The sequence below is a fragment of the Martes martes genome (assembly GCF_963455335.1).
Source record: "Martes martes genome assembly, chromosome: 14".
Lineage (NCBI taxonomy): Eukaryota > Metazoa > Chordata > Mammalia > Carnivora > Mustelidae > Martes > Martes martes.
Genome location: NC_137902.1, coordinates 1,421,424 through 1,436,188, shown reverse-complemented (window position 1 = coordinate 1,436,188; position 14,765 = coordinate 1,421,424).

Genomic DNA, 14,765 nt, shown 5'->3' with positions numbered 1-14,765 from the left:
GGCTCGGGACGAGGCCGTCCCACGCGTGGGAGGCTGATGGCGGGCCGGACGTGCCTGACGTTGCGCGGCCCTCCGAACACCACAGTGTGCGTCCCCACAGTCGGGGACACTCCTGTCCATCCGCCACCCAAACCAGCACAGGGCAGGCACAGGGCAAACCCCGGAACAAGAGGAGGAAGGGCGCCCTGAGAACTGCCATTTCCTCACCTGTGGGGGTGACCGAGGGCAGTGCCAGAGCCAGGGGACCATGGGGGGCTCCCCAACCTGACAGAGGCCCTGAGAGCTTACACGGGCATTGTGGGGCCACAGCCCTCACAGGGGAGACAATACAACAGGGGCAGCACTCGGGGCCGAGTCGAGTCTGCTGCTCGGCTCCAGCTCCAGACACCAAATTCTGCCCGCACCTCGGCAAGTAGACACACATGTGCACACACACGGAGGTGCATCCAGACACATATAGCCACATGTGCACACACAGAGATACATGCAGATGCAGGTGTACACACACGCACACATGGAGATACAGAGACACCCATAGTCACACGTGTACACACAGACATGCATGCACAGAGATCCACATAGAGACACAGACATGTGCACATGCATGGACACACAGAGACACGTGTGTGCATGTATGCACTCATGTACAGAGACACACAGTCATGTGTGTGCACACAAACACGCGCGCGCACCCAGACACACATGCACACAGAGATGCACACGTGTGCTGTCCTTCCAACAGTCATATGTGTGCACACAGACACACATGCACACAGAGATGCATGTAGACACAGACATGTGCACGTGCATGCACACACAGAGACACGTGTGTGCACACATGCACTCATGCACACACACAGTCACATGTGTGCACACAGACACGCATGCACACAGAGATGCACACATGTGCCATCCTCCCAACAGCCCCTCCAGTGAAACTGTGCTACATGCTGGGGTTTCCCACGGTTCTTACGACACAAGCAGATGTCTGCCCGCCTGGACCCCAGCCGTAAGGCCGCTGACCCCTGGGGCTGCCGCAGGCCAGCACTGCCATGGTGAGAGGGCCAGCACTCGCGGAGCCAAGCGCCCCCCTGGCTGGCTCGCTAGGGTTGTCCGCAGTGGCAGGAATTGGCGGGCTCGGGGGGCGCGGGGACAGGGCCGCCTTGCAGAGAGCTGCGGCCACCAATCACTCTCCCCACGTCCACCTCCCGGGAAGGGGGTCCTCGCATAATAAGAGCTGGCGCTGGTCTCCAGACTGTTTTTATTATTGGCTTAATTCGTCTTCCCTGATACAGGTATAAATACTTTATGTCCTGTCGCCAAGAGATTTGGTTATGACAACGGGTCCGGCTCCAGCGCATCAACAGGACACCTGAGCGAGGACGTCGGCCCCCCACCCCTGACATCCTGGACCGCTGGGCAAGGGTCCTGCAGGGCAAGGGTCCAGCGAGGGGCAGACCCGCAGGAAGACACACCGTGCATCTGTTTCTCCGAGCCGCCCCGGGAAGTGGACCCTGAGCAGGGGAGACCCTGAGAGCAGGCCCTGCAGGCCGTCACCCGCTGCCCCACGTGAGCCGGACGCCCTTATGCTCCAGCCTCGGAGTGACTCTCAAAGGAGATTTTAAAGTGAGCCGTTGCGAGCCGTGAGAAAGGCCCAGGTGCCGTGGGCCAGTCCGGGCAAGCCCTGCAGTGCGGGCTCTCGTCAGCGCCCAGGGGTTAAAACCCTGCGCCGTCGGGGCCGGGCCCACCTGCAGAGACGTCTCAGGAAAAGAGGGCAGGAGCCCACAAGCGTTTGTAGAAGACTTCCATGACGGTGTGGAAAGTATGACCACGTGAATAGCTCCGTAGCTTTCCCTGCTGGTAGCAATAAGCAGTCGGGGGAGACGCGCACCTGTCCCTACAGCCCCAGGAGACACACGTTTTAGGTAGGATTGTTTCCACACAATTGGGAGACTTACTTCTAAAACTATCAAACTTTTCAGAGACATATGAGAGGAAAGTGGGAGACATAAGCATGTGTGGTAGTCAGAAGTGTCCCCCCAACGGTGCACAGCCTGGTGCCCAGGACCCGAGACTCTGTCACTTGACACAGCAAAAAGGACGTGGCTGATGTGGTCGGGAGAATGATCATGACTTGGGGGGATGGTCCTGGCCCGGGGCTGATGTCACTGCAAGGGTCCTCAGGACAGGGCCGCAGGAGGGTCGGGGTCAGAGGAGGAAATGAGAGGAAGGGAAGGTGCGCCGCGTCGGCTCTGAGCGGGGAGTGCAGGGGCACACACCTGCCCCCGGGGCCCCCGGGGGAACCAGCCCACCCTCCGCTCAGACGTCCGGGCTCGTGAACCCTAAGTGCCTACAAGACCGCTACGTGTGCGGCTGTCACAGCAGCGACAGGGGAAAAGATACACCACGATTTTAAGGAGAAGGGAAAGGAAATACATAGCGTGGAGTTCCCTCCGTGGTTACGCATCAGTCCGTCCTGCGTGAGTCAGACTCCAGGCAAGTTAGTGTTGACGACGACGGTGTGACTCCACATCGTCTTAAACGAACAGGGGACGGCGACAAAGACTTTGAAATGTGAAAGGGGACGGTGGGGGCCGGCCCCGTGGGTCGCAGCCCGTGTGTGCGCACGCGGCGTGGCCGTCCGCCCCGTGGAGACGAGCTCCCGAGTGTTGGTTCTGTGCGGCCGGAGCCCGGGGTCCCGAGGAAGCGGCGTCTGCGGCGTCTGCGGCGTCTGGGGGCGGGGGAGGGGAAGCCGGGCTGATGGATGGGGCAGAGCGGCCCTGGAGGGAGGACTGGGGAGGACCCCCGACCCCAGTGAGGTCAACTGGGGCCTGACGGGAGCGGGACAGCAGCACGAGGGAGCGAGAAGATCACGGAGACACTGGAGTCCGTGTTCACGTTCGTCACGGTGACACCGGAGTCTGTGTTCGTGGTCTGGCTGCACCAAACCCCACAGAGGGCAGGCTGGGGGCCCCAGGGGAACACGTGTTGGGCTGGGGGCTCCACGACAGGAGAGGCGGGTCTGGGGAATCTGTCCCCGCGGTGGCAGCGCGTGGAGGGTGGGGGAGCCAGGGCAGGAGGCGGGCCGGGGGGACCTGTCACAGCGCTTCCCGCCACCTGCATCGTGGGGATGTTTGAGGCTTTTCTGGGAGCAGTTGGTGTCCCCGTTCCCCATCCCTCAAGTGTTTAAGCAGAAATAAAAGAAGCTTAACTACTTCTTGAAAATTCTGTTGGTGTTTTGTGTTCAAATGTTAACCAGGGAGGAAGCCAGATCATTGAAATTAGACTAAAGCCGTGCGCACACGGGGAGGGAAATGTCAACAGTCGCGGCCGCACTGGGCAGGCGCCCTTCTCCCCGATCCCCGGCCTCTGCTGACCGTCCGCGGAAACGGGTGTCTCTATCACAAACGTGTAAAGATCCTGAGAGCAACGGAGACCCTGGGTCTGGTTCGGGGCTGCCCGGGGACACGGACAACCCCCTCCCCGCGGGGTTCACGGTTTGCAGAACACCACCGTCTGCAGCACCCCCTCAGCTGGACGTGTGTGACCGCCGATCGCAGGCCACGTGATGGGGAAGGACCATCAGCATGGCCCCCACACACTGCCGGAGGCTTCCGCAGGCCTTGCTCTGAGAGCTCAGTGGTGTCCATCCCAGCGGCCCCCAGCGCCAGGTGTCCTGTCACCTCCAGGGCACCAAGCCATGAAACACTGAGTCTCGGCCCCAGGTCAACCCCCATTAGCACCTGAGCCATGGCCCGGCCAGAACCAGGGATCTTGGCCACTGTCAGCACACAAAGGACCCAAGAGGGTCCTGCCGACACAAGCCTTCCGCTGGACACCCCATGGCGCCCTCGCACCTCACAGGGAGGAAGACGCCGCTTTGCAGGTACCCAAGGCCATGGAACGTCAGCGGTTGCCCGCTGTCCTGCCGGCTCAGGGCTGGAGGGTGGTGCTCCGCTGGGGGTGGGCTCCCATCTTCTGCAGGGGGGGTGGGGGGTGCACAATTGCCTTTATCTCTGCTAAGTAAAGAGTAGATGCCCAGGCAGCCCACACACGTGGAGGACACCAAGGACGTCCCATCTCATCTGCGAGGCACAATGGAGGCAGAAGGAGACGGAACGCAACGTGACTGAGGCCGGACGGCATCACGGGCGCAAAGGATCGAACACTCTGGGGGCGAACACTGGCAAGAAATGTCATTTCCTACCCTCTGAAAGCACGCCGGGCTCCAACCAGGTGGGGAGCGGCTGGCCACCCTCCCCCCTGCCCCCGAGGGTGGAAGGCCGGGTCCAGGGCGGGGAGGAGCATCTAGGACAGGGGCTGGGCTTCCTCACGCCGCGCACGGAACAGGTGCGTGTCCCGCCTCCTTCAGTGAACACTTACGGCGTCCGGACCAAGTATGATGCTGCCTGCGGCGTTTCCTAAAGAGCCTTTAGCAGACGAGGCGGTGCCTGAGCCGGTCTTCGTCTGCTGAATGTTCCTCACTGAGGGGGTGGGTGTCGTCACGTGATTTCTCCGCATCCGTGGAGAGGACCCGCGGTTTTCTCCTTCATTCTGCTACTGTGGTGTGGCTCAGGGACTGATTCTCAGATGTGAGCCACGCCCGGGCTTCTGAGATGAGTCTCGCTTGGTCATGGGTACATCCTTCTTACATGTTCCCCAATCTCATTGGCTGCTGTTTTGTTGGTGAGTCTGTATTCATGTTCCCGGAAGATCAGTCTGTGGTTTTCCTGGAATGCTCTGGCCTGGTTCGCTGCCCTGATCAGGCCGACATCAGAGAGCAAGTCGGGCAGAGCTCCGAGTCGGTGTCTCTGGAAGTTTCTGGAGGATTGGTAGGAACACTCCTGTAAGTATTGCGTCGAACTCCCCGGCGAACCCAGCTCTCCGCCTGGGGAAGGATTTGCACCTCCCTCTTGACTGGTTATAGGTCTAGTTTCATTCTATTTCTTTTTGAGTCAGTTTTGGTCATTTGTATCTTCCTAGGAATTTGTCCATTTCATCTAGGTTATGTAATTAATTGGCACGCAATTTCTTTTAATCCTTTTCGCTGCTGGGAGGTGGAGAGCAATGCCTCCTTCACTCCAGGTGTCGGCCATCGAGTCGTCTGCGTCCGCTTTCATTGGTCAGTCCAACAAAAGTTTTGTCAGCTTTGTTGGTCTTTACAAAGAACCGGTTTCGGGTTTTGCTTACTTTTCCTCTTTCATTTTCTCTCTTTTACATTTTATTTACTTCCACACTAATCGGAATTATCTCCTCCCTTCTGCTTGTTTGTCCGCGGGTGGTCCCCCGATTCTACTTTCTGAAGGTGGAAGAAGGCCGGGTCATTGCCTGGAAGTCCTCCCTCACGGACGTGCTCATGGCTCCAGATCTCCCTCTCGGCACTGTCGAAGCTGCCCCCAGTGTGTGTGTGGGTTTGGTTGTTATTCGAACGCATCCCAGAGTGTTTCCTAACTTCCTTGTGATCACTTCTTTGGCCCAGTGGCTACTTAGGAACCTGTTGTGGAATTTGGGTGTATTTGTGGATTTCCCAAATTCCATTCTCGGACGAATCTCTGGTTCTGTCCCATTATCATTGGAGAAGAAACTTTGTATGATTGCACCCTTCAGAGTGTGTCGACTTGCCCTGGGCCATGTCCCAGGTGCATGGGACGTGCAGCCTGCTGGTGGCTGGGGTGTCGTGCAGGCGCCCGTTGGGTCCAGCTCACGGACAGCGTTGCTCACGTCTTCCATCTCCCTACGAACCTTCTGTCTGGTTTTCACCCACTGCCGACAGTGGACGCGCGGTTCCCACCTACTTCTCCTGAACTACTTCTAAGTCTAGGCTGAGCTCACCTCAAGACCCTTAATTTAATTATGTCTACAAAGATCCTTCTTCCGGATAAGCTCCCGTTCCCAGACTCACCGGAGTGAGGGGGTCGCACCTCTGGGGGTGGGGGCACCACTCCACCCACTCCGCGGGGGCGATGAGCTCCTTGCACAAAGAACCAGGCTCTCGCCTGCCACGCAGCTCTGGGAGGCAACAGGACTCCTGCTCCCGGGCTCTCCTGACCTCCTCTCCGGGCTCCACCGGCCAGAGCCCTGGGGCAGGGGCCCGTGAGGGGCGCTTTCGTGTGCGTTCTGCGCTGCTGCACACGCACAGGGTTTGAGCAAGTGACATGTCCACAGCCTCCAGACCATCACCTTCGACAGTGCCACCTATCACGTTCCAGGGACCACCCCCCTGGTGAGGACCAGCTTTCCTGGGGACCCAGGAGAGGGGCCCGGCAGGTCCTGGCAGCCCCTTTTTGGGAGTACGTGGGGGCCAGCATCCAGGGTACTTTGGGGAAAACTCATCTTTGAAACTTTCCCTTTCTGGCCTCACCTCCCAGTGGCTCAGGCCAACACCACAAGGGGAGAGGAGCCCTCAGAGACCCAGGCCTTGCCCCGGAGCCCCTGCCTCCCTCCTGGGGCAGCTACATCTCCCCAGGAGTGCACCGGGGTGCGGGCTCCCAGTCAGACCAGGGATGTGGGGCCTCCCCACCGCGCGGCGGCCGCCCTCGTCCCCCGAGCTCTGGCCGACGGACAAGGCGGCCACGGGAAACGGCCGGTCTGACTTCCTCCCCCACCGGCGGTTTCTGCTCTAGTTTCCATGGAAACGGCCATCTGATGTGGGCAAGAAAGGCGAAGTGAGATTCTTTAAAATAATGATAGCTGGAAAACTTCCCTGGGCCTGTGTTTCTTGCTCTGGGAGTTTCCATGGAAACTCGAACAGAAGGCAGAGCTGGATGGAGACGGCGCCGTCTTCCACGGCGGTAACGGCAGGGGCTCCCGGGGGCGACCCTCTGCCCATCGTGAGGAGGCAGGAGCACCCTCCCAAGTGACTGACAGGCCTCGACCCTCCGGAGATGCCAGCGGGCAGGAAGGGGAAGGAGGAGGAGCTTCCCGCCTGAAATACACCCTGAATGGCACACAGGGTGGGAGGGGACAGCAGGGTCCAGGACCCCCCTCCCCTGACCTGCAAGTCCCAGGTACCACAAACATACCCCCACGACGTACTCCACAAACACACACACCCCAGCATCCACGCGCCTGCAGACTTGCTCACTGGTGGGCTTGGTGTCCACCTCCAAACCCTCGTCGGTGCACCCTCCCCTGCCCTCTGCAGTCACCATCAAGGGCACCGCAGGCTGGGGCTGGAAGGCCCGGGTAGGGGCAGGCACGGTGGGCTGGCGAGGACAGGGTCACAACAGTACCCGACCCAGGCGTCTCACGTTGAGATGGACTCCGGCTGCCACTGAACAGTCATCCAGAACCATCCGCTGGAGGCTGGGCAGTCGCAGAGCAGAGCCCAAGGCTGCAGTCCCGGGGACACTGTGGCCTCTGCAGCACTGGCTCCCAGGGAGCGGCCAGCACTCTGGCTCCGGTACGGGACCTGAGGACCGAGAAGGGCCTGGTGGTCCCACCCTGGCCCGAGAGGGAGGGCTCAGTGTCTCTGTCCCGCAGCGTCCTTCTGAGCCACACTCCTCCTTCCTGACACACGACCCGGGTACGCCTGCTTCATCTTCTATAAACTGCAGCTAGAGAAGACGCTCAGCCAACCCCCAGCCCTGACCGCCCGTGTCCCGCGGACAGGCCTGCCCGTTATCCCCCCGCCGCCGTGTGCCTGGGCAGGGGCTGGCACACAGTGCTCAGAGGGTGACGGGCAGACAGCAGAGGTGGCATCCCCGGGCCCACGGCCACAGACAGGGGCAGGCGTGGCTGTGTCCGGTAAGTGCACGGCAGTCCCTCTGCAGCCAGTGGCTGACAAAGTTCAGGGTTCCGAGAGGCTCGGAAGACGCCCTGGGAGAATTTACAGCCAGGGGAGATCAGACACACGAAACAGCTCATCCCGGAGACAGCAGTGACGTCAGCCGCAGACCACAGCCCAGGCCAATTAACATTGAAGCCAATAGACCCAACAGTCCAAGTAAAGCAAATTTCCTGCCACCATCATGTGGTGGGCCTCATCGGATCAGTTGAAGACCTACAGAGGAAAAGACTGAGGTCCCCAGAGGACGAGGGACTCTGCCTCAGGTGGCCTGGACCCCAGCTCTCCCCTGGGTGTGCGGTGTGTGGCCTTCCCCGAGATTTAGGGCTGTCCGGGCCGCACACACAGGAGCCGGTTCCTAAGATCTCCCGCGTGCATGTTTGCACACGTGTGTGCTACGGGTTGTGCTTCCCTGGCTTGGCTGACTCAAGACCCTTCCCTGACCTCAGCTCCTGCCTGCAGCGGGTCCTGCCCCCATAGGAAACACCTGCCAGGCTCTCCTCTCTGTCCCCCAGCAAAACCCTCCAGCATGCTTCACCCTCGTCCAGGTGCTGACCGCCACCCGGCCCTACCCTCCGCGAGCTTCCTGCAAGAGCCGGCTGCTGCCCCCTGCACCGCCTCCAGCCCCTGAGACCCGCTCGCAGCTCCCGCCCTGCCTCTCCGCTGAACAGACCGCCCTGTGCGCGGAACAGGGAACACCCCAGGCATCCATGCGGGAGCCTCTGCCATCACCCACCTTCCCCAGCGTCTAGGACCCCGGGGTGGAGGCCCCCAGCTCCCACCCAGCACCTGGTGCACGCGCCGGAGGGGCCAGTGTCCTGGAGGCACAAAGAGCCTCTAGTCCCTGGGGCTCGTGTCCCCCTGCCAACAGGGTGGGTGCCGCGGGGATCGGAGCGCAGCCCGGGGGTGTGGCCCAGGCCAGGCCGACCCTGAGGGCGGCTCAGGTCGTGGCCTTCCCGGCACCACACCTTTTCTTGCTGTGGTCAATCCTCTCAGAGGCCCTGAGCTACTTAAGATTGGGAGGGTGGCCCTAAACGAGCCCTAAGGGGGTGGGGTGCCCCCAGACAAGGGGGCTTGCTGGTCAGCAGCAGACAGCTGAGCCCCAGCCGCTCCCACCTGCCTTTGGGGCAGTGGCCCCAGGGCAGCCGAGGTGCCCTGGCCTTTGCCAACAGTGCGGATTCCCACGGGGAGCTGGCCACACCCGCCAAGGGGCCTGGGGACTTGGCCGGGGCTGGGGCACTGTCCCCGTCACCGAGACGCAAGGGGAGCTCTGGGGGTGAAGCGATGGTATCACCTGCTCCGAGGCCATAGGGCCAACATCTGGGTGGGGGAGGGGCCCAGGGCACAGGTGCCTGGAACCTACCGACCGACAGGCTCCTGCCACTCAGGGCCGGGGACATGGGGCAGGGCTCCGGGGCGAGGTCAAGAACAGAAGGCGCCGCTCATGAGGGTCCTTAGACGATCTCCTGACTCCGTTCTCCGTGTTCACGGCTGACTGACAAGGACAGTTCCGGCTGGAGGGGCTGTGCCCAGCCTGACTTTGGACCCAACCCCTCCACCTGTCCAGTAGTGGCACCAGCAGGGGGCCCAGGCAATGGGCATGACGAGCTGGCCAGGCCGGGAGGGGCAGTGCCGCTGGCATCAGGCCCCCGGGGCCTGGACACAGGACCTCAGGGCAGGTGCCCGGGAGCCCCAAGCCCTCCTCTGTGGAGCGGCAGGTGTCAGCGTCCCAAAGCGGCCAACCTGGTGCGGCGCGCCACGGTGAGACGGGAGGCTGAGATCAGTCGGGGTTAGGGCGCCACAGGTGATGCCCAGCCCCAGGCCAGGAGCTGGAGGGCGTCAGGACCGGGAGGGAAGCAGACTCAGCACGGGGCAGTGGTCTTCACCCCCCTCCCCGAGCCAGGCCGGCCGCGGTGCTCGCCCTGGAGCTCCACTATGGGGTCTGGAGGGTCTGGAGGGCTGTCCCTCGAGAGCCGGCCTCACAGATGTGTCCCCCCGGCCACCCTGCGAGCCCGGGGCTGTCTGGGAAACGGGAGACGGCCGCCCGCTCCGCTCCCGGCGACTGCGCAAAACTCACGAGTTCTGAGGCTCGGGTTATGGAAACTCTACTTTTGACAATGCAGTGAGGCCGGGGCGAGAATGGAGAGCTCTGCCCCCAGTGAACAGGAGCACGACCCCTTGTCAGACCTGCCCCTGACCCTAGGAGACCCCTGCCAAAGAGCAGGCGCTGTCCCCGGGGGTGCGGGTGGCAGCCGGGCCCCCGGGCCAGGCCATCCCCACAACAGCAGTGCTCCTCTGCCAAAAGACCGTCCCCGGCCTGCCCAGCCGGGGTCCCCGAGAGCGTGGTCGCAGGAGCACAGAGCGAACCTCACCCAGAACTGAAGGGGACAGCACCTGAAATGGGCTTTCTGAAGGGGGCAGTGGGCCAGGCCCGTGCGCATCTCAGAAAGGCTGTTCCCAGGCTGTGGCCATAAGGTAATATGGCAAAGTGACCTCGACCCAGCAGTGCCAGGTTCGGCAGGCTGGCGTCCTCCACCCCGAGGGGTCCGCGGGAGGTGCAGAGTGGACCCTGAAACAGACACCTTTGTCCGGACAGCGGGACACAGCGGGAAAGACAGAGCAGCTACGAGCTCAGAGTCCTGCCGCGTCTGTAAGGCTCGTCCCCACACACCACACACACCCCACACCCCACACACCCACGTGTGGTGCCCGGTAGGAAGCCCAGGGGGCCGGAGTGACACAGACGCAAGTCGGCCTCGCCCCTCCTCACCCAGACTGTGCACCCGGCAGCTGGGCTCCGGAGTTGCAGAGGAAATGTATCCTCTACCCTCTTAAGTCCTGTTCTGCGCGCCAGCAAATTAACTGACAAAACCCAGGTGAATGGGAGAAAAATTTGCACACCTTAGTGATGTGAATATCTTTCATTTTGTGGGCATAGGGGCTGCACAGAAAATAAGTAAAAAACCAAAAAAAGCAGTACCCAGCTCAGGGGCTTATATGCCATTTCAATAAAAGGCAATAAACAGCAGAGAAGTGAGCAGACGGAGGAAAGGGGCTTCGAGGAGCAGCAAATCGTGAAAGGAGACTCCGCAGGGAAAGTGACGAGCAGACAGGCTCTGCTCGGACGGTTTCCCTCTGCAGCCCCGACTCGGTGCGGTCTCCGTGTCCAGGGAGAAGGGCGGCTCCCTCTCCGCGTATGGCGGGCGGCGGGAGGACAACTTTACGAGGGGAATCCATGGCCTGCTTGTAGGCAGAGGGGGAGGACAGAGAGCTCCTCCCGTGCCTGCTGCTTCTCGATTGCCTTAAGCTCAGAATCATCCATATGCAGAAGGGGCTTGGACACGAGTGCGGCCGAGGGCACGGCCGAGGGCACGGCCGAGGGCACAGCCGAGGGCACAGCCAAGGGCACGGCCGAGGGCACAGCCAAAGGCACGGCCGAGGGCACGGCAAGGCCCCACTCCTCGGGGACCTCTGGGCTGGCAGTGACCCAGGGAGCGCTGCAGGGGGTCCTCAGCTGCCCCCTGGCTGAGCGCTGGGAGACGTGGACCCACATGTTTGCCCGCCCTCAGCCAGGCTTGCTGCCGTACCCAAGAACTCCTGGGAGGGGCCCTGCCTGCCTGCCTTGGCCTCGGGGCTGGGACGGGCTCTAGGAGGCCCGACTGCAGCCCCAGGCCCCGGGGCTGAGGTCCTATGTGAGCCCCATCGGCCAGGGAGGGCGCGCAGCTCACCTTCTGGGCCTTGCCCTCACGCACCTGAGACAAGGGCCTCACGGCTTCTTCACGGGGACGCCTGATGCCAGGAGGACCCCCCCATCTCTGCACTTTGCAAACCATCTGCTTTCCCCACAAAGGCCTCTGAACGGCCTGTCCGACCCTCCTGCTCCCACAGGAGCGCACTCAACCGCGAGCCGAGGGCTGGTGGAGGGTCGGAAGGGAACCCGCACCTGCTCTCTTCTCCTCCTTGGTGATTTCCGGGCAGTTACCTCACTCCAGGTCTGCGAAGCCGGTGGATCCGATCAGGAAGGGGTCACGAGGCGGCTCTACGCAGGGCAGCTCTGGTCCCGCCTGCCGTCCTCGTTCCCCTCGCCAGCAGCCCGGGCTCCGGGCCCCGGGCCCCGGGAAGCCACAGGAGGGCCGCTCGCCTGTGAAAGGGAACAGGACAGGATCCAAACGGCCCAGGAGCGCCTGCGTTGGAGTCCAGCCGTGGCTCGGTGTAGAAGCTCCGGGAGGCTGATACCACATCGGTATGGCTACTTACAAATGTCAAATCTTATTTTTAAAACTTACCTTCGTGCCGATACACAAGAAGGGCTTTAGTTTCATCCAAACGGACGGTTGCTGGCCTGCCTTTCAAACTCTCCCACGGAACGGAGAAAGCACCTGTTCTTGTCCCCGTGCTGGAGGCTCAAAGCCAGGACACTCGTCACCCCAGCAACTGCGCTGATGACGAAGTCCCCAGGACCGCCGGCCCAACAGGGCTGGTGCCCCCCTGACGACCAGCCTGGATGCGGGACCCCTAGCCCGAGATGTCGCTCCCACCTCTCCCGCCAGCTCTTGCTTCTGGTCCCAAAACCAATGTGAAAAACAAGGAGAGGAAGGAGGTCAGAGCTGCCGCGGCTGCGGTTTCTTCCGTTATTCCGACCCTCTGATGGGTCATGTCATGGTACGAAGTCCTGACCGCAGCCCAGAGTGGACCATGACGTCTCTCGGGGTCCCTCTGCGGCTTGTGGTACAAGGCTGTGGTGCCCGAGACCGCCCGTCACCAGCGCTGAGGGAGGAGGCAGCCCGATGTGGGAGAGCAGCCAGTTTGAGTAACGCCCTTTCCACGTTTCCATCCGTGGCTCGCGGCCTCACTCAGGCCCCCGAAGCCACCGCAGGGCCAGACGGAGCAGCAGCCATGGCATCCGGCCACGGCTCGGAGCGCAGACCCAAGAGGTAGACCTCGGTGTCCGGGCACGCAGCGGGCTTCCGAGCACCTCGCCCGCGGGAACGCCGGTGACTGATGCCACGGCCACGCGGTGTTTCACAGAGATTCGTGGAACCCAGCCTGCCGGGTGCTGCCAGGAGGCGAGGCCAGGGCACCTGGAGAGTCTCTGGTAGCGGGTATGAAGCTTCAGATAAACAACATGAGTGTGTTCCCGAGCTCTGCTGTATGACGTCGCACCCACGGGGCCTGAGGTATGACGTCACACCCACAGGGCCTGATGTATGATGTCACGCCTGCGGGCCCTACTGTGTGACGTTGCCTCCACAGGCTCTGCTGTATGACATCGCACCCACGGGGCCTACTCTATGACGTCACGCCCACGGGCCCTGATGTATGACATTACACCCACGGGGCCTGCTCTATGACGCCGCGTCCACGGGCCCTGATGTATGACATCACATCCACGGGGCCTGCTCTATGACATCGCGCCCACGGGCCCTGATGTATGACGCTGCGCCCACAGGCCCTGATGTATGACATCACACCCACAGGGCCTGCTGTATGGCGTCACACCCACAGGTCCTGCTGTGTGATGTCGCGCCCGCGGGCCCTGCTGTGTGACGTCGCGCCCGCAGGCCCTGCTGTGTGATGTCGCGCCCGCGGGCCCTGCTGTGTGACGTTGTGCCCGTGGGCCCTGCTGTGTGACGTCGCTCCCGCAGTCGACAGCAATAACATCAAGTCCAGAAGCAGAAGGGGCGACACTAGCCCTCTAAGAAACAAGAGAAGGGGCCGCGTGCACATGTCTGGGTTACAACCTGCAGGGACGGAGAGAGCGGAGCTGGAGGGGCCTGCCCCTGGGCACAGATGCCCGTTGCCGTCAGCCGGGGTAAGCGGAGGACGGCAGCCTACAGCTCAGAGTTCCAGTGGGAAGCGTGTCTGTCTGCCTCTGGGCCCGGGCACGGGGTGAGACGGAGGGTTCTAGAAGACCAGTGAATGGCGGACCGGGAGAGAGCGTGTGCCCAGGAGGGAGGCCGGCCGCCCGGCCGCAGGGCCCCGGGCGGAACACGGCAGGGACCCGGCGTGTGCACGGCTGGACTCTGGGTGGCCCCTGCAGGCCCCTACCGGCCCCCTCTGCTCAGTCCTCTGGAGCCTGAGCAACGCCGTTTCCATGAGCCCCTCCTGGGACTCCTTGTTTCCGGACAGCGGGATGGGGAGAGCGCGTTCTCTGCAGAAGGACTTTGTGAGATTACGGCTCCCTGATTTCCTGCGGGACAGTCAGAGACAACATTCCAGAATTATCGCCGCGGGGCCGTCGTTCACGGACGTTAGGATCGCGCCCACACTGCAACACAAGGAAGAACTCACGACGGAAACAACCAGGACGCGCACCAGCTTCATCTGCCGGACGAGGCAAGAGCTCCACTGAAAGTACGTCCCCTACATTTTATTTATCGATTTGTCCCCAAAGCAGAGGCATAAACATAGCAAAGAGCTGCCGTGATACCCTCAGAGGACAAAGAGCGCAACAGCCGGAGCCGGAGCAGCGCGCCGCCCCCACGCCTAGTTCACAGCCGCCTGCTGGGCCTGCAAGCCTCAGGCTTAGCCTCCTGGCTTACCCCGCGGCCCATCTCTGCCTCTGCGCCACCTGCGGGTCGTGGCACGGAGGCAGGAAGCGGGGAAGCCCTCGGTGACTGCGCAGGGGCTGGCCCTTTGGGGCTCACTGATGGGGGGCGACGTGTGGCTTCCTGGACCAGCTGCTCCAGATACTGGGCTGACTTCCTGGGAGTCTGACTTGTAGCAGACTGGCTTCCTGACTGGCCACTCCGGTGAGGGTCGGGACCCGTGGGCGGTCTCTGCAGGTGAGGGTCGGGACCGGTGGGCTGGTCACTCCGGTGAGGGTCGGGACCCGTGGGCGGTCTCTGCAGGTGAGGGTCGGGACCCGTGGGCTGGTCACTCCGGTCAGGGTCGGGACCCGTGGGCTGGTCACTCCAGTGAGGGTCGGGACCGGTGGGCTGGTCACTCAGGTGAGGGTTGGGACCCGTGGCCTGGTCAC